General features: G+C 41.9%; 1 long non-coding RNA gene across 3 annotated transcripts; it reads left to right on the top strand.

Moving 5' to 3' along the window:
• The first annotated feature begins 3,671 nt into the window (after positions 1-3,671).
• On the top strand, positions 3,672-8,464 carry LOC306642834. Of its 3 annotated transcripts, none has more exons than XR_013758700.1 (3): positions 3,672-3,700; positions 7,334-7,509; positions 7,750-8,464. It is a non-coding gene; the product is annotated as an uncharacterized lncRNA (long non-coding RNA). The 3 variants fall into 3 exon arrangements; XR_013758701.1 differs by lacking the exon at positions 3,672-3,700 and adding an exon at positions 3,893-4,256; XR_013758702.1 differs by lacking the exon at positions 3,672-3,700 and adding an exon at positions 4,306-4,604.
• Positions 8,465-19,746: the final 11,282 nt, after the last annotated feature.

The raw sequence follows: 19,746 nt of genomic DNA on the forward strand, positions 1-19,746 counted from the left end.
TTACAGATCCAATGCAAATCTTCACAGAACTAGATAAAACAATCCTAAATTCATCGTCACAAAAGACATCAAATAGTCTTATATTCTTGAACAAAATGAATAAAACTAGAGGCATCAATATTTTATTTCAAGACATACTACACAGCCACAGTAAACAAAACAACATGACACTGACATATAAATGAACAGAGACCAATGGGACAGAATAGAGGTCCCAAAATAAGCTTATTACATCCAATTAACTCTACAAAGATGCCAAAAACACAATGTGGAAAGGGCAGTCTCTTCAATAAATGGTTTTGGAATAACTGGATATCTTCATGCAGAAGATAGAAACTTCACCCCTATTTCTCACCTTGTACAAAAATCAATTCAAAATGGATCAAAGACCTAAATGTAAGACCTAAAACTATGAAACTACTAGAAGAAAACATAGGGGAAACACTTTGAGATGTTGGCATTGGCAATGGCGTTTTGGATATGACCTCCAAATCAGAGGAAACAAAATAAAAAACCAACAGGTGAGATTACTTTTCTTTCCTTTTCTTTTTTAAAAATGTTTTTATTAGTCTTTTTTAAAACTGTTTTATCCATTCATCTGTTGAAGGGCACCAAGGTTGGTTCCACAATCTAGCTATTGTGAATTGAGCTGCTATGAATATTGATGTGGCTGTGTTACTATGGTATGCTGATTTTAAGTCCTTTGGGATAAACCAAGGAGTGGGATAACTGGGTCAAATGGTGGGTTCATTCCAAGTTTTCTGAGGATTCTCTGCACTGCTTTCCCAAGTGGCTGCACCATTTATTGATTGGGTTCTTTGTATTTTTGGTGTAAAGTTTTGTAAGTTCTTTTAAATTTTGGATTCCCTTCAACAGATAAATGGATGAAGAAACTGTGGTATATATGAACAATGGAATATTATTCAGCCATAAAGAATAATAATATTATGGCATTTGCAGATAAATGAATGGAATTGGAAAATATCATGCTAAATGAAATAAGCTAATCCCAAAACACCAAAGGCCAAATGTTTTCCCTGATAAGTGGATGATGATATATAATGGGGGTAGGGGGTAAGAGAATAATATGGGAACTTTAGATTACATAGAGGGAAATGAGAGGGAGGAGTGGGGTATGAAAAATGGTGGAATGAGATAGACATCATTACCCTATGTACATGTATGATTACACGAATGGTGTGAATTGTGCACAACCATAGAAACAAAAAGATGTACCCCATTTGTGTATAATGAATCAAGGTGCAGTCTGTAAAAATAAAAAAAAAATTTAAATGTTTTTTCGAGTGGGGGTTGTGGCTTAGCAGTGGAGCACTTGCCTAGCATGTGTGAGGCACTGGGTTTGATTCTCAGCACCACATATAAATAAATAAAAATACATTATAGTTATATATTATAGTGGTATTCATTTTGACATAATCATACATGCATGAAATATAATTTGCTTCATTTCAGTCCCCAGGACTTCTCTTTCCCTTCCCTCCTCCCTCCCCTGCTCCCCTTCCACTACTCTACTGATCTTCCTTCTATTTATTTATTTAAATTGGTGTTTTATTCATATATATGTAAAGGTGAATTCACATATGTACACAGCATGGTTTGGTCAATTTCATTCTGCAGTTCCTCCCTTTTCCTGCCCTTCCCCCCTTCTCCTCTTATCCCCTTCCTGTACATGTTCATAGGCTACTCTCCCCCTTGTTATTTCCTCCTTATTTTGCTCTAGCTTCTACATATGAGAGAAATCATTTAATCCTTAGCTTTCTGACTCTGGTTTATTTCACTTAGCATGATTTTATCCATTTACCAGCAAATGCTATAACTTCATTCTTTATGGCTAAAACTCATCTTTTAAAAATTCATTCATCTTTTGTCAGGTAACCTGCTGATTCTACTTAGATATTGTCGATTGTGCTGCTAAAAACATTAATCTGCCTGTATCACTATACTTTTATTTTGTTTTTTGATAAATACGTAGCAGTGAGATGGCTGGGTCATATAGCAGTCTTTTGAGACTTGTCCATTCCCAGTCTTTTGAGAACTTTTCATACTGCTTTCAAAGTGGTTGTACTAATCTGCAATCTCCACCAACAATGTATGAATGTACGTTTTTCCCCACACCCTCACCAGCATTTACTTCTGTTTTTGGCATTGTAACCAGAGTGAGATGAAACCTCAAGGTAGTTTTTGATTTGCATTCCCCTGATTGCTAGGAATGTTGGACATTTTTTCGTGTATTTATTGATCAGTTGTATGTTGCTTTGAGAAATGTTTTATTTTGCCTATTAATTGGGTTATGGGAGGGGGGTCGAGTTCTTTATATATTCTGGATATTAATCCCCTGTAGGAGAAGTAGCTGGCAAAGACATTCTCGGATGAAAATGACTACTGGTCACCATCACAATGTTCATCTGTGAACAGCTGGTCCACTCTGGAACAGAAGCTGTTGGTCCCTCCCTCCTCTACGCTGGTTGATACAGATCACATCTTCCGGCACCTATGGATCTCCCCAATGCTTCCACCCGAATTGCACGGGGCATTACCTCACTCAGAATGACCTGAGTCTGGGAATGACCTCACTCAGTCGGTGAGGCCTTGGAATGCTCTTGGAAGATATTAGGTACAAATGAGGGGAGGACACAGTAGATATCTGCTACATGCAGCGGAGGGGTAATGAGTCCAGAGAGCTCTGAGAGGGAGTGACAGCAGCCCTAGGCTCCGCACCCGGTTGGGGGTCATCAAGAGGCTCCCGCCGCAGGACCCAGGCTGGTCTTGGACGTTGGCCTGCTTATTCGGGTCACAGGGCTCAGGAGTCTCCCAAGTGAGCACGTGTTGGCCCTCCGCCCACAGGAATGCCTGTGCACAGGGACCCGCCTCGCTTTTCCGGACTCTGGGAGGAATATTCGGATCTGCTCGTTTTGGTAGCGTCGTGGTTTTCTCAGCCTTTCCTTCTCATCCGCGCAGGGGGTAAAATATATGCAAGGTTCTACAAAGCCACACTAACGGGCTGACATGCTGAGGCCAAAACCTGCGGCGGCTTAGGAGGCGTGGCGTTTCTTGCCATTAGGCAGTACCGCCAGGCATGCCTGCAGCAGTCCAGAATGAACAGGGCGCTGCGAACACCTGGAAACGAGTAACGAAGCCGGTCCGAAAACCGCGGAGGGGGCGTGGCCTCCCTTCGGGGGGCGTGGTGCTTGGGTGAGTGGGCGGGGCCGACCTGCAGAAGATCGCGTTTCCTGAAAGAGTTCGGCTGGGGCGGGCCTAGATGTGGGTGTGGCTTAGGCGTGGTGGGCGGAGTCATCGGCCGAAAGCAGAAGGCCTGGGAACCTACTGAGGGCCCAGCGGGTGGGACCTCCTTGGCGTGGGGTGGGGCACTTGGCGGTGTGGGCGAAGTAGACCGATAGCCGGGAAGCGGGTCCAGGAACTCCGACTGTCCCAGGACAAGCGGAGGTGGCCAGACTGTGGGCGGGGCGGTAGGGAGAGGGGCGGAGTTCACCTGCAGCAGAGGGGCGGGGTCTGGAGCAGAGGGCGGGGCCGGAGGGGCGGGGCCAACCTGTGACTAGGGCGTCCGTTAGTGACCGTTGGAGTGGCGGTGGGGTAGGGTGGGCTCGGGGTTGCGGGCGGGGTCAGTCTTCCCGCGGGGTACCAAGATGTAGAAAGAAAGCCGAGCCCACGCCACGCCAGGGTGAGGCACGGCTCAGACGCGGTTCTTCGCGCGTCAGGGGACAGGCCGTGTCCCCGCAGGGCAGGAGAGGCGGAGGGAGACGCTAGGAACCTCCTGGGTTGCCACCGCGAGGTGCCCGGGAGAGGGGAGGAGCGGGGCGGGCCGTCTAGCGACGCCTGCGGCCGTGCTTCCGCGCTCTCGCTCCCAGCGGAGGGGCAGCGGAGAGGAGCCGGGGCGCTAGGCCAGGGGCGGGGCGGGGGACGGCGCCGCAGCCCCGGCAGCGCCGCGGAGGCCCGAGCTCTCCTGGGGCGGCGGTGGCTTCCGACGCGGTGTCAGTCTCACTGGATCGGGTCCGGGACTGCGCGGGCGGAGGTTTTGGACAGATTAGTGATCTTGAGATGGAGCGATGGAGGACCTTGTGTCCTGGGAGACACTCCCGACATTTAATATGGAATTGGGATAGGCGGTTGTCTTCTGGTTTTGAGGATGTCAGCCACCTTTTTTAATTCTCTTGCTTCAGAGTATGGCGGGACGCGGGACGGAAGTCACATGGCCACGGATTTAGATGTGACTGAATGTGAGCGTTCAAACTGTGGAGGGGTAAACCCCCTGCTCCTGGGACTGGGCAGCCACTTGCCAGGGAGGGCTGGGGATTATAGTGCCAAGAGCCAAGATTTGGAAAGATGTCCCTCCGTATTTTGGGTCTGGTCATTTAGAGCCTAGATGTCCACATCTTTAAAATGTTAAGACTGTTTTCTCCCTGCTGCCTCATAAGTTGTGAAGGAGGTTGAATTTGATAGCGGCATGTGAAAGTGCTTTGCACAGTAACGATAGGAACTGACGATTATTTATTCCTATTCCAGCGCTACTAAGGGGCTTTCCATATGAATTCTCATTTAATCCTCGCATCAACTCTTTGTGGAAGGTATTATTATTATTATTATTATCATCATCCTCATCCTCCTCCTCACTGTAAAAATGAAGAGACCATGGCTCAGAGAAATCAAGTAATTTTTCCAAGGTCCTACTTAGATAGGAGCAGAATCAAAACTTAAACTTATGAAGCTGATTCTGGAGCCCATTTGTTCAATACTGTGTCCAAACATTGAGCCCATTTGCTCAAACACCCAAATCCAACATTTCATTTGTGTTCTCAGCATATTATAGAGCCAACTTACAATTTGGGCAAGATACTGAAGTGTATTTCTTGTAAGTCCAACAGTGAGATCTCTGATTAACAATCAATTTCACTAACAGGCTTTCATTATTACTGCTTGATTTCACTGAGCCTTCACTTTTTAATCTACAAAAGAATCAACATGTAAATATTCCTAGAGATGAGATGTAAATATCCCTTGAAAAAAGAATATGGAAACAAGTTGTGTGAGGAGAAGATATTAAACAATTTATCTCAACTATGCTTCTCAAAATGTGGTGAATGGTCGTTTTTTGGTGTTTTAAAATTTTTTTCCTATTCATTGTGGACAAATAGTTTGTAAAAGATTTGCTAGAAAAATGAAATGAAAAACAGAATATACAAATCTAGATTTTTATTAATGATCTCACAGTGAAAATACATTTTAATAGCTATCATTAGAATAACTACAACAGAAAAAAATTTAAATCAATATATATTCATTGAAAGTATGTGAATCCTATGTGACAGAGTAGATGCTTAATATCCAGGACCTTTTCCCCAGTGTCAGTAATAAACTAGCTAGGGAACATTCAACACACCTGGCACCAACTATCAATCATCCACTCTGATGAAATACAAAAGGTATAATCAATAGTAAAGAGTTAATAACGAAACACCTTTTAATCACTTTAGCAAAATAGAGGCAGTGTCCTTCCTCTGGAGATAGAATGACAATCCCAAACTCCCCCTAGGCAGATCAGGCTGCTTGGAGTTAATGCTACTGAGCACCCAATAAATCAGTAGCAAAGGCACAAAGTGGGACATGGAAAATCTAGACGTGTGTGACTTCAGTCCATGTTTAGGACTCCAAGCTCTTAGATTCAAAAGAGTGCCCTGCAAGATGGTCACTAAATCTATGAAGTCTCCAGACACTGAAGTTACTTTTTTTCCTAGATCAGAAATTGCATCTCTCCTTTGAATTCACAGGATTTATCTCTGACCTATTTTCATTTAATAGCAACTGGGGTTATCATAGCTATTTGCCAGGCCCTTGTAAACAACAATCTATTTACAAATGAAAATCCATCTTTTTCAAATTTCTTCGTTTGCAAATGAAAATCTACTTTTTTACCTTTTAGCCTTATGAGACACATGGTAGCATGACCTCCCTTAAAATTTGCTAACTTAGGGCTGGGGGTGTAGCTCTGTAGTGAAGTGTTTGATACCCAGCACCAGGAAAAAAAAAATTCACTAACCTAATGGCAGTTAAATGCCTAATTCATTCAGCCCTCCATTTCTTTTGTTTTTTTTTTTTATTTTCAAAGTTTATGAACTTTTAAAAATTAATAAAAGTGATTTATATGGCAATTCCCTTTCTGAAATATTTTTGATTATTACAACTGGTGTGTGTGTCTGTGTATAGAAACCAGGGATACTGCTGAACATCCTACCATGCTCAGAAAAGTCCTCGCAAGAATCATCTGATCCAAAGGATTAATAGTGTCAAGTTGAGAAAACATAATTGAGTTGCATCTTTAAGTTCTCTCCTAGGATAAAATTTATGTGGATTGATTTATATAAATTGTGAAACCCTGATAATTTAACCATTGAAATTTGGTTGCTTTATGAATAAGTATTAAAGTCAATACACATTTTCCAGCTTTCCTGCATGAAGTATATTTGTAAACTGTACCATTAAAAAATTTAAAGATTCATGTGTTTAGAGGAGATTGTAATGTTAGTCCTCCAGTTTCCAGGAGAACTCCATGCTTAAGACTGCTTAGGACAACAAAAACAATTTTTTAATTGAATAGGCCTCTGTACAGCTGAGAAGTGAACTAAACAGAGTGTTTTTGTGGATTGTGGTCTTTTGGCGTGCTGATCTAGCTTTCATGCTGACTTTAGCTTTGGCCTTGCATTTTTCATCCTCATAACCCCTTAGGCACAGCAAAATCTTCCCATCAGTTTCTTGTCTACTGACAGCCTTTCCAAATAATGCCAAATTCTGAGCATCCGCCTCTTTCACAAATGGTATTACTGTATCCACAGAGTAATGTGGAGATTCTTGGTAAAACCATGTTTTCAGTATACTAAGATCAGGTTCACTTGTTCAACTATGATTTCCATATTCTTCTGTAGATGGATTTTCCTGATTTCATGAAATGGTCCTTGGTAGAGCTCAGTGACAGTTTATTCAGAACTGGTGATGAGCTCCACGTGGTTAATATAGGCTGAAAAGAATTCCTACAGTGGATATAAGAGTTTGTGGTTATTTTCCAGGCAAGGCTCAGAGAGTTAGTCTGCTGATTTACTGGGTTTTTCAGAAATCTTTCGCTTTTCAGACATGTTAGTTCCTCGTAAGCCAGGATTCTGCTTCTGGTATATATTTCTACATTGGGATGCTTCAGTGGGAGAGGAACCCCAAAAAGGTAGAGGATCCTAGGAACATGGCTTAGCACTTTTGTTTCCTGGTATATCTTTTTTTGCTGATTGCTTTTTCTCATTGTTATCTTAAGGAGTTGGACAGAATATTTTCCCCCACCAGAGGAGGCAGCTACCACGTCTCCTCTATGGAGGTATTCAAGAACAGTTCAACTCAGAGGGCACAATTTTCATGGGGCTTGCATGGCCTGCCAGAGCACCACAGCCATAGGGTCTGGATGGGCAACTGCTGGGCTCTCTTCTGATTCAGGTGAGCACTGGGGTCCCTGGTTGGTTGCAGAGACATGGTTTACAGATATCACTGCAGGCAGATGTCAACTATAGTCAACTCAGCAATGTTATCCTTCACCAGATGGAAAGCCAGGGTCTCTGTCTAGCAACTTGACACAAGTAGAGATGTAGGAGAACACAAAACTGGAATATTCTTTTCTTCTTTCCCTATGTTTGAGCCTCTTTGAGTATAAATGATGATTTTTTTTTTCTTTTTCAGGGAAGCATTTTCAAGAAACTTATCCTTCTTGGGGAGTGAAGTCTGTGAAGTGGTTTAGCTCAACCCGTTCACCTGCTGTCCTGATGGCATAGGAGCAGTTTTCTATGGCAGTTGCCTTGAATACTGCATCACTTGGGAAGAAATAGGTTTTTGCAATGGGAACATTATTTCCTGATGATTGTAAGACATCTGTCCAGTGACATTATCCAACTGGAAAAATATTTCAAGAATTATACTTGTAGCAATAGTCAAAATCCCCTCCCTAGCCATCAAATGTAATGTGAGCTTTATGTCCTCTTGCACCGCCACACGTTGCAAGGCAGATCAGATAAGGATTCTTTCTATTGCTTCATTTCATTTCCCCTTAAATGACTTAAGGTTGGTTCTGTGATTCCTTCTTACAGAATGTTGAAGGCACAATTTCAGATCCATTTAGAGATCATAAAAGGAACACTGGCCAAGATGACACAATTAACTGGAACCCTAAGGGAGGCTGAAGTAATGGTCTCCTTTCATACTTCAAAGTCCTAACAGATTGTGTTTCCAAGGTCCAAGGGATCTACAAGCCTCCTAAAGTCATTTCCATTGTCACTATATCTAGTGCTAACTATAAGTTGTCACATGTAATCCCAGTAACTGTCATAATGCATGATAAGGTAATGATGTGACAGTAACATACTTCCCTTTCAACAGATTGAGAGGTCTTTAACTGGAGAAATTGGTGGACTGGCTGGTCTACCATGGACAATATATGAAGTCAGGAAAATCCACAGAAAGATCCAGTCTCTCCCAGTAATCGTTTTACTGGAAATTGTCATTTGCCCAGAGGATATTCCTGATTGTAATTCTTGACAGTATAGATCTTTTCCCCTGGGCTCCCTTCTGGTGTTCTTTTCTCATGTGGTGATAATGGGTGGAGCTTGTCTCCCCAGGGTCCAGTCAGCATGGGGACACAGAGCATTGGCTTCTGCATTTCAGAGCCCAAGTGCAGAGTCCAGACCTAAGTTGTATGCTTTATAAAAGCAGCCTTATTGGGGCATCATTGGCATACAATAAACTATGCATATTTAAATGGACGCTTTCAATGTGTGAAATGTGTTTTTGCCCTTGCGACCATCACCATGTTCATGGTAATGAGCATAATCATCACTTCTCAAAGTTTCCTCATGTTGCTTTCAGTCTCTCCCTTCCAAGCTTCAAACACTTTAACACATTGGTTCTAAAAGGAAAGTCAATAACCTCCCTTACCCTTTTAAAAAAATTGGTATAAACTTGAACCTCCATACCAGGGACAGAAATTATAAAGACAAGTATAGACCAATTTTACTTTGGATCCTAGATGTGAAAATCCTCAATAAAATACTGGTATTGAATTCATCAGTTAGGCAAACATTTTTCACTAGGTTACATTTTTACATTTAGGTTACATTTTTCACTAAATCTTTGTTTCATTATTTCCAGTTTTTTTTTTTCCCCAGTTTCCAACTTTGATATTTGATTTTATGCTGACATTGTGGGCAGCACTGTTTATCAGAAGTTCCTAGAGGGAAAATTTGTCCTGGATGAAGAAAAGATGCTAGTGGTGTGGTACTCACCTACATTTCCAAATGAAAGGAATGGAATCATGAAAGGAAGTATTATTCAATCTCAGTTTTTCTAGGTCCTTCCATTTGTCCACCCTTGAATGGGTTTAGAGAAACAGGAGGACCAAGTGAAACTTCACTTTGTGTCAAAGCTTCTGAAAATTAAGGCTGCTCTTAAACCTAGAGGATAGAGCCCAACAAATATGGCTTCTGTAAGAAGGCATTAATTTTCCATATGGCCATCCATGCAGCTGTGTCCAACATGATTCATGATATTTAGGAGTAATGACTAAATGTTAACACCCACTTGTCAGTATTAAGTGCTGACTTAGCACCCAAATTAAATACTGAAGTGAAAATGAAGAGAATGCTTTATTAAAATCACTAGGCCAAGAAGCATAGGCATTTTCCTCTTAAAACACCCCAAAATCAAGGGTTTAATTGTGGTACAAGGGATATAAAGCTATTTAAGACTAAGAGGACAGGTTGTAATGAGGTTTTGCGGAATGTGTGACAGTAGCACTTAAGAAATAAAGCCAGCTTACAAAGTGCTTCCACTGTGGGATGGGACTGTTGGGATGGGATGGGTTTGTGGACATGACAGATCTAAGCTGCTTACTGAAACAAAGGGACCTGGTATGGATTAAAGGAAAGTCCATTAGTCAACCTTTGTCACTGTAACAAAATACCTGAGGCAGACTGTGTACAAAGAAAAGAGGTTTATTTAACTCATGAGTCTGGAGGTTTTAAGGGCGTTGTGCCTGCACTGGCTCAGGTAGGAGAGTCCGTTCACCTGCATCAAATTATGGTGGATGGTAATGGTAGGAGCACATGCAGGGGCGGGCAATCACCAGAGTTGAGTGACTTGGGGTTTTGTAACAATCCTCCATGGAAACTACAAAGAGGTTGCACTGGAAATACCTTATTCCCTTCAAAGGGTAGCACTCCCAATGACCCAAACCTCCCACAGTGCCCTACCTTTCTCAAAGTTCTTACCATCTTGACACCACCACACTGAGGACTGAAACAGACACCTCCAAAATTGAGAGTGACTTCTACATGCTGAAAATAAAGGCTGAGAGGCTGCCTGCTTGGCCTGATGTACTCCAAGCAAGCTGAGAGTGGAGATGGTGCCTGTCTAGCACAGGCTAACTAAATCTGCATATTTTGATTTTTATGCCATTTGTCTTACTTTGCCACCTCTTTTAAAAGACCTCCTTGCCCTTAGAGGATCTGAAGGCAAAATTTTTTAAAACAAAGTTTCTTCTATCTTCCTTCGAATCTTACTTTGAATAAAACCTATTTTTATACCAATACTTCCGGAGCAGTGAATTGTGGAGTTTAGCTTCTCTTCCAGTTGGCAATGGTACCACCAGTAAACAGGACCACGCTTCCAATGTGTTGAACTCTTGAGAGGACACACTCTAGGCCATTTCCAAACCATAACATAAGGAAAAGAGGCCAAAATAGTTTGTGCCTGGTCACAGAGAGCCCAACAGAATTACCTCATGCCCAATTTCCAGGCAATCCCTTCTACAAGAGGGCAAGAATGCCTTTCTGATGTCTAGCTCCATAGATTGATTTTTTTTCCTGTCGTTAAAACAAAATTACTCATGTCTATTGTTGAAAGATGCAGAGAATGACTATGGGTGAGGAGCTTCTATAATGGGGTTTTGCAATTGGGGAGAGAGATTGGAGTCAACTCTGAATAAAACAAGGACAAGCAGGAATTTATAACCAAGAAGCAGGATGGGGCTTTGTGGACAGGAAACACTAAGACGAGAGACTCAAGAGGAATATTGCTGAAGGTAGGCCAGGATGATAAGACATACAGAGGGTAGGGGATGAGGAATTTGAGTTTTTTGCTAAAACTGTCCCAGTAGGATTTTGGCAAACCCAAACTAGCCTAAGTAGGTCAAGAGAGAGCCAAGGCTCTCAAGGCAATCACTTCATTTTGGAGCTCCCAAGGCTTAGAGCAGTGGGACTAGAGTTGATCTAGTGTAGCAGGGCATGCCTAGGATGGATTTTGCTTAAGCAGTCACTTCATTTAGGCCTGCAGGTGCCCTGAGGGTAACTAAAAGCAGGATAAAGCTTGGCATCTCTGCCTCATGTTCTATTTTTCCTTTATAGCTTACACTTTGGATTTGTCTGCTTAGCTCTGCACATAGGCATGTAATCATTAAGGACTGTTCATCTAAAAACTGGCAATATGAGGTTTATTAGTCCTAAATTTACTTAACCTATCTTATCCCCCTTTGAGATTAAGACAAGATTTGCAGACATATGAGCATCTTTTACAGCATCAGACCCTTCGTCGTACTACCTATAAGTTTCCTTCTAGAATTCACAGTAGCCCCCTTACAGAATCACAGATCTCAGAGATGACCATCCTGAGACCACAGGTGGAAATTGTCCCTTTGAGCAATAAAGACTTCTCCAGCGCCACCTCACAGAGCTGGAACTGAAAGAAAGAATGATCAACTGAGCAGTTTGATCAAGACTTTAATTATGTAGACCTCTCACAACCCCCCACCCTGCCACCAATTCTTCTTCCATTTAAGCTGAAGCCCGAGCATACCCTGAAGTGGGCTGGATCTCACTTGTCTTCCTAATATGGCCATATCCATTAGTTCCCTTCCCTGGCTTTTCTCCATTCTTTTTCTATTTGTTATTTGGGGCAGTGGGATTGGACCTGCTTTGTTGGGAGCCCCACAGTTAGACCTCGGGCTTAGGACTGTAGGATAAACATTAGGCACAGGACAGTGTCAGTATGTATTCTTCCACCAATTGATTGTTATCATGCAGGAAGTTTTGAAGTTCACATTATATTGCATGTATTAAATTTATCATTTTATTTCAAGTATTTTGTTCATTTTATCTCCATTTATGAATTAACCACTTACTTTTTTTTATGATTTTTTTGTTAAATTTTATTGTAAACAAATGGGATACATGTTGTTTCTCTGTTGGACATGGCATAAAGGCATACCATTTGTTGTAATCATAAATTTACATAGCGTAATGTTGTTTGATTCATTCTGTTATTTTTTCCCTTCCCCCACCCCTCCCACCCCTCTTTCCCTCTAGACATTGACTTCCTTCCTCCATACTTGTCCCCTCCCTAACCCTAACTCGTAACCACCTAACACTAACCCTTCCCTCCCACCATTTAGTGGTCATCATCCACTTATTAGCGATATCATTCTTCCTTTGGCTTTTTGAGATTGGCTTCTCTCACTTAGCATGATATTCTCCAATTTCATCCATTTGCCTGCAAATGCCATAATTTTATCATTCTTTATGGCTGAGTAATATTCCATTGTATATATATATACCACAGTTTCTTTAATCCACTCATCAATTGAAGGGCATCTAGGTTGGTTCCACAGTCTGGCTATTGTGAATTGAGCAGCTATGAACATTGATGTGGCTGTATCTCTGTAGTATGCTGATTTTAAGTCTTTTGGGTATAGGCCAAGGAGTGGGATAGCTGGGTCAAATGGTAGGTCCATTCCAAGTTTTCTAAGGAATCTCCACACTGCTTTCCAGAGTGGCTGCACTAATTGCAGCCCCACCAGCAATGTATGAGTGTACCTTTCTCCCCACATCCTCGCCACACCTGTTGTTGCTCGTATTCTTGATAATCGCCATTCTAATTGGGGTGAGATGGAATCTTAGGGTGGTTTTGATTTGCATTTCTCTTATTACTAGAGATGTTGAACATTTTTCCAATATGTTTGTTGATTGCTTATAGATCTTCTTCTGTGAAGTGTCTATTCAATTTCCTTAGCCCATTTGTCGACTGGATTATTGGAATTCTTGGAGTAGAGTTTTTTTGAGTTCTTTATAGATTCTGGAGATTGGTGCTCTATCTGAAGTATGATTGGCAAAGATATTCTCCCACTCTGTAGGCTCTTTCTTCCCATTGCTGATAGTTTCCTTTGCTGAGAGAAAGCTTTTTAGTTTGAATCATATCCCAGTTATTGATTCTTGCTTTTATTTCTTGTGCTATGGGAGTCCTGTTAAGGAAGTCTGATCCTAACCCCACATGTTGAAGATTTGGACCTACTTTTTCTTCTATAATCTGCAGGGTCTCTGGTCTGATTCCGAGGTCCTTAATCCATTTTGAGTTTAGTTTCGTGCATGGTGAGAGATATGGGTTTAGTTTCATTCTGTTGCATATGGATTTCCAATTCTCCCCAGCACCATTTGTTGAAGAGGCTATCTTTTCTGCCAATTGCATATTTTTGGCACCTTTGTCTAGTATGAGAAAATTGTATTTATTTGGGTTGTGCCGTGTCCTCTATTCTGTACCATTGATCTACTTTCTATTTTGGTACAATACCATGCATTTTTGTTACTAGTGCTTTGTAGTAGAGTTGAAGATCTGGTATTGCAATACCCCCTGTTTCACTCTTCCTGCTAAGGATGCTCTTAGTATTCTGGGTTCTTATCTTCCGAGGAATTTCATAATTGCTTGCTCTATGTTCGTAAGGTATGTCATGGATTTTACTTGGAATTGCATTGACTTGTATAGCACTTTAGGTCGTATGGCCATTTGTGACCATATTAATTCTCCTATCCAAGAACATGGAAAATCTTTCCATCTTCTAGGTGTTCTTAATTTCTTTCTTTAGTGTTGTATAGTTCTCTATTGTAGAGGTCTTTCACCTCTTTTGTGAGATTGATTCCCAAGTATTTTATTTTTTTTCGAGGCTATTGTGAATGGGGTAGTTTCCTAATTTCTCTTTCTGAAGATTCATCACTTATGTATAAAAATGCGTTGGATTCATGAGCATTGATCTTGTAACCTGCTACTTTACTGAATTCACTTATGAGTTCCAAGAGTTTTCTGGTGGAATTTCCAAGTTCCTCTAAATACATAATCATGTCATCAGCGAACAGGGATAGTTTGAGTTCTTCTTTTCCAATTCGTATCCCTTTAATTTCTTTTTAATTGCTCTGGCCAGAGTCTCAAGAACGATGTTGAATAGAAGTGCTGAAAGAGGGCATCCCTGCCTTGTTCCAGTTTTTTAGGGGGAATGCTTTCAGTTTTCACCATTTAGAATGATATTAGCCATGGGCTTAGCATAAATGGCCTTTACAATGTTAAGGAATGTTCCCACTATCACTGTTTTTTCCAGTGTTTTGAGCATGAAGGGGTGCTGTATTTATCAAATGCTTTTTCTGCATCTATTGCAATATCATGTGATTCTTGACTTTAAGTCTATTAATATGGTGAATTACGTTTATTGATTTCCTGATGTTGAACCAACCTTGCATCCCTGGGATGAAACCCACTTGATCATGGTGCACTATCATTTTAATATGTTTTTTGTATACGATTTGCTAAAATATTGTTGAGAATTTTTGCGTCGATGTTCATTAAGGATATTGGTCTGAAATTTTCTTTCCTTGATGTGTCTCTGTCTGGTTTAGGGTATCAGTGTGATATTGGTTTCATAGAATGAGTTTGGGAGGGTTCCCTCCTCTTCTATTTTATGGAATACTTTGAGAAGTATTTGGAATGAGCTCTTCTTTAAAGGTTTTGTAGAACTCGGCTGAGAACCCATCTGGTCCCGGACTTTTCTTTGTTGGTGGGCTTTTGATGACTTCTTCTATTTCAGTACTTGAAATTGGTCTATTTAAATTGTGTATGTCCTCCTCGTTCAGTTTAGGCAATTCATATGTCTCTAGAAACCTGTGATGTCTTCGAAATTTTCTATTTGTTGGAGTATAGATTTTCAAAATAGCCTTCTAATTATGTTTTGTATTTCACTCGTGTCTGTTGTTGATATTCCTTGTTCATTCCGAATCTTTAGTGATTTGGGTTTTCTCTCTATCTTCTCTTGGTGATTGTGGCTAAAGTTTATCACTTTTGTTTATCTTTTCAAGAACCAACTATTTATTTTGTCAATTGTTGTTTGTTTCTTTGTGTTCAATTTCATGTGATTTCACCTCTGAGTTTAACTATTTCCTGTCTTCTACTACTTTTGGTGCTGGTCTGCTCTTCTTTTTCTAGGAGCTTTAATCGTAGTGTTAGGTCGTTTATTGTTGAGTTTTACTTCTTTTATTAAATGCGGCTCCATGAAATAAATTTCCCTCTAAGTACTGCTTTCATAGTGGTCCCAGGATTTTGATATGATGTTTCTTTGTTCTCATTACCTCTAAGAATTTTTTAATTTCTTTCCTAATATCTTCTGTTATCCATTCATCATATAATAGCATTATTGTTTAATCTCCAGATGTGGATAGTTTCTGTATTTACTCTTTATTAGTTTCTAACTTCCATCCATTATGATCTGATAGAATACATGGAGTGTCTACTTCTTGTATTGCTTACATTAGCTTTGTGGCATAATATATGGTCTATTTTAGAGAAGGATCCATGTGCTGCTTGAGAAGAAAGTGTATTCGCTCTTGGTTGGATGGTATATTCTATAAATGTCCGTTAGTCTAATTATTGATTGTGTTATTGAGATCTTGGTTTCTTTGTTCCATTTTTGTCTGGAAGATCTGTCCAGTGGCGTTTTAAAATCACCTAGTATTGTGTTATGGTCCTATTTGGTTTCGGAAATTGAGAAGGATTGTTTGAAACATGGATGAGCCACTGTTTGGGCGATAGATGTTATGATTGTTATATCTTGCTGATTTATGCTTCCCCTTAAGCAGTATGAAATGACCTTCTTTATCCCTTCTGACTAACTTTGGCTTGAAAGTCCACATTATTGGAAATGAGGATGGATACTCCAGCTTTTTTGCTGAGTCCATGTGCATGGTATGTTTTTCCCCATCCTTTCACCTTTAGTCTATGGGTATCTTTTTCTATGAGGTGAGTCTCTTGTAGGCAACATATTGTTGGATCCTTCTTCTTATCCAATCTGCCAGTCTATGTCTTTTGATTGATGAATTGAGGCCATTAACATTCAGGGTTATTATTGAGATATGATTTGGTTCCCAGTCAGATGGTTCATTTTTAAATTCTATTTATTTATTTATTTGACACTACTTGGTTCCTCCTTTATTTGACAATTCCTTTAGGATAATTCCTCCCTTTGCTGATTTGCTTCTTTGTTTTTCATCTCTTCCTCATGAAATATTTTGCTGAGAATGTTCTGTAGTGCTGGCTTCTTTTTGTAAATTCTTTTAGCTTTTGTTTATCATGGAAGGATTTTATTTTCATCCGTCAAATTTGAAGGTAAGTTTTGCTGGGTATAAGATCTTGGTTGGCAATCCATTTTCTTTCCAGGGCTTGAAAATGTTGTTCCCAGGCCCTTCTAGCTTTTAGGGTCTGGATTGAAAAATCTGCTGGATCTGTATTGGTTTCCCCCTGAAGTGTAATTGGTTCTTTTCTCTCACGCCTTTAAAATGCTGTCTTTATTTGGTATGTTAGGTATTTTCATTATAATGTGCCTTGGTGTGGGTCTGTTGTAATTTTGTGTATTTGGAGTCCTATAAGCCTCTTGAATCTTGATTTTCCATTTCATTCTTCAGATTTGGGAAATTTTCTGATATTATTTCATTGAAGAATTGTTCATTCCTTTGGCTTGTTTCTCTAGGCCTTCCTCAAACCCAATAATGTTCTTAAATTTGGCCCTTTTCATGATATCCCATAGTTCTTGTAGATTCTGTTCATGATTTCTTACCATCTTCTCTGTTTGTTCAACTTTGTTTCACGGTTAAATATTTTGTCTTCAATGTCTGAGGTTCTGTCTTCCGGTGTTCTATCCTACTGGATATGCTTTCTATGGAGTCTTAATTTGGTTCCATGTTTCCTTCCTGTCAAGGATTTCTATTTGGTTTTTTTTCAATATCTCTAACTCTTTATTGAAATGATCTTTTGCTTCCTGTATTTGCTCTTTTAATTGTCGATTGGTGCAATCATCAATGCCTGCATTGCTCTTTCATCTCATCATTCAGTGCGTGCATTTGCTCTTTCATCTCATCGTTTGCTTCTCTGATCATTTTAATTATGTACATTCTGAACTCCTGTCATTTCTTCTGCCATGCTGTCATTGGGTTTTATTGATGTAACATCTAGATTTGTTTGCAGCATTTTTTTTCCTTGTTTTCTCATATTGTTCAGGTATCAGTGGACCGCTGAGATATTGCAGATTTCCTCTATTGACTTACAATGTCCTGATGATTTCTATATATATCCCCTCTTAGCCTTCAGTAGGCTGAAGTCTTGGAGGAAGTTGATAATGCGGTGCTCCACAGGAAGCTACCTCTCTAGGAGTGGTGGCCTTCAGGTGGGGTATATTCCCTGCTAGTGGGCAGAGGTGCCTCCACTTGTTGACCAATGGTCATCCAAAGGGGAACTAGGCTGCGGGCTGAGCAAGGCCTGTTTGGGCCTGTGTCTCTGGTTTTACCGTCCTTGTGGGGAAACCTCACCTGGCAGGGAAGACTCACCCAGTGGGGAGGTCTCGCTGGTCAGTTCTCTCTCCTAGAGGTTCCCCTCAATTTACAGCTCCGCCTTGGCTGGGCTGCCTTCCTCTGCAAAGTTCCCAGGGGCCTGGCCCCACCTCCTGTGCCTGGGAGCCTCACCCTTCACAGATGAATCTCCTTAGGCTGCCCCTCCTCAGAGAATCTGCCCGCAGTCCTGGAACCTTCACTCCGCCCCTCGCGTGTCTCTGTGCGGCTCTTCCACCAAGAAGCCTCCTAGATCCTCGGACCCCTGCTCTGCACCTAATCGCCTGGCTATGTGGCCCCTCCTCTGAGCAGCCACCTGGGGCCCCGTACAATCGCTCTGAGTCCCAGAGACTCGCCACACGCCTCTTCCCCCAGTATTCTGGCGCGGTCACTAGGAGTCCAAGCAACTCACTGCCACCACCCACCCGTAGCCCTGGGCAATCAATCACTCCGAGTCAAAGTGACCCTCCCCGTTCCTCCTCCTCCTCCAGGTAACCCCCCGGGTGTTCAGGAGTGGTCGCTCTGAGTGTCTCTGAATCCATGTGACCCGCTGCACACCTCCTCTGGGCAGCTGTGGCCACTCGAGACCAAGCGACCCACCGCGCTCCTCCTCCAGGCAGCCCCCCTGTGTTCAGGAGCGGTCACTTTAAGTCCAAACAACTCAACCACTCGCCCTCCTCCTCTGAGAAGCCGCCTGGAGCTCTAATGCAGTCACTGCGAGTCCAAACGACCCGCCGCGCTCCTCCTCCTCCTCCTCCTACTCCTCCGGGCAGGCCCCGGTGTTTCAGAAGTGGTCTGAGTCCAAACAGCTCGCCACGCAGTTCCCCCTCTGGCAACCGCCTGCAGCTCCGGTACAGTCACTCCGAATCCAAGTGGCCACGGTCCTCCTCCTCCTCCTCAGGGCAGGCCCCGGTGCTCTGAGTCCCACACAGCTCTCCCCGCCGCCCCTCCCCCGGGCAGCCACCGGAGCCCCAGTGGTGGCTCCGAGTCCCAGCGCTGTGCTGAGCAGCCTCCTCTACAACGCTCCCAGTTGTCTGGGTTCACTGCTCCAGCAGGGGGAGGGGTGTCTCACCGGCAGCTCTATTTCACAAAGTTCCCTGCATTCCGGGACTACCATCCCATCCGGGACACCTCCCCAACGGGAGAGACTCACCCGGCTGCTTTGAGTTGGTCCCAGTCTCTCAATATCTCCTCTTTTGAATCCTGAGTCCTGGAGCAACAGGAAATGCAGCCACCTCTAGGGCCGCCATCTTGAAAACCCCACTTTCTTATATGAATTAATTTTATGAATTAACACATCTCCCTGGTTTTGAATTTGAGTCTATTATGAATAAAACTACAATAAACATTGGTGTGGATATATATTTTCATATTCACCTCATGTGGGTAAATACACAGAAGCTGAACATCTAGCTTATAGGGCAGGTATGTTTTTACTGTATTGTCAGTTTTCTAAACTGGTTCTAGTTACCCTCCCACCAGGACTGGAGGAGAATGCCAGTTGCTCGGTGTCCTTGCTGGAACTTAGTAGTGTATGCCTTTTTAATTTTGAGATTTCTTGAGGTCAGGTAGTGCCATCACATTGTGGTTAGTATTTCCCTGATGAATGATGATGTTGAGAGCCTTTTTATGCAGACTGACTTTTGTTAGGTGTTAGTTCCAGTCCTTTGACCATTTGAAATAAATTTGCTGTCTTTAACATTATCGAGTCGTTAGAGCTGTTTACATGTTTTGGGTATTATGTGTGCATGCATTTCCCCCCCAATCTGCATCTTCCCTTTTCATTAACGTTACATTTGCTGAGCAGAAACTCATCATTTTATGCATCCAGTTCTATGGCTGAGGTTCTGTTGTCCTGTTGTAGTGTCACAGAGTGAAGGCTACACGTAGAGAAGACTTTCCAATGTGTCATTTAAGGATATGGAGCTAAGGAGTAGAGCAAAGCCTGCTGCTGTGTGGGGATTAAGATGTCAGTCAAATGCACAGCAACTACCAAGCATGT

The sequence above is a fragment of the Sciurus vulgaris genome (genome assembly GCF_902686455.1).
Source record: "Sciurus vulgaris genome assembly, chromosome: 13".
In the NCBI taxonomy this organism is placed as follows: domain Eukaryota; kingdom Metazoa; phylum Chordata; class Mammalia; order Rodentia; family Sciuridae; genus Sciurus; species Sciurus vulgaris.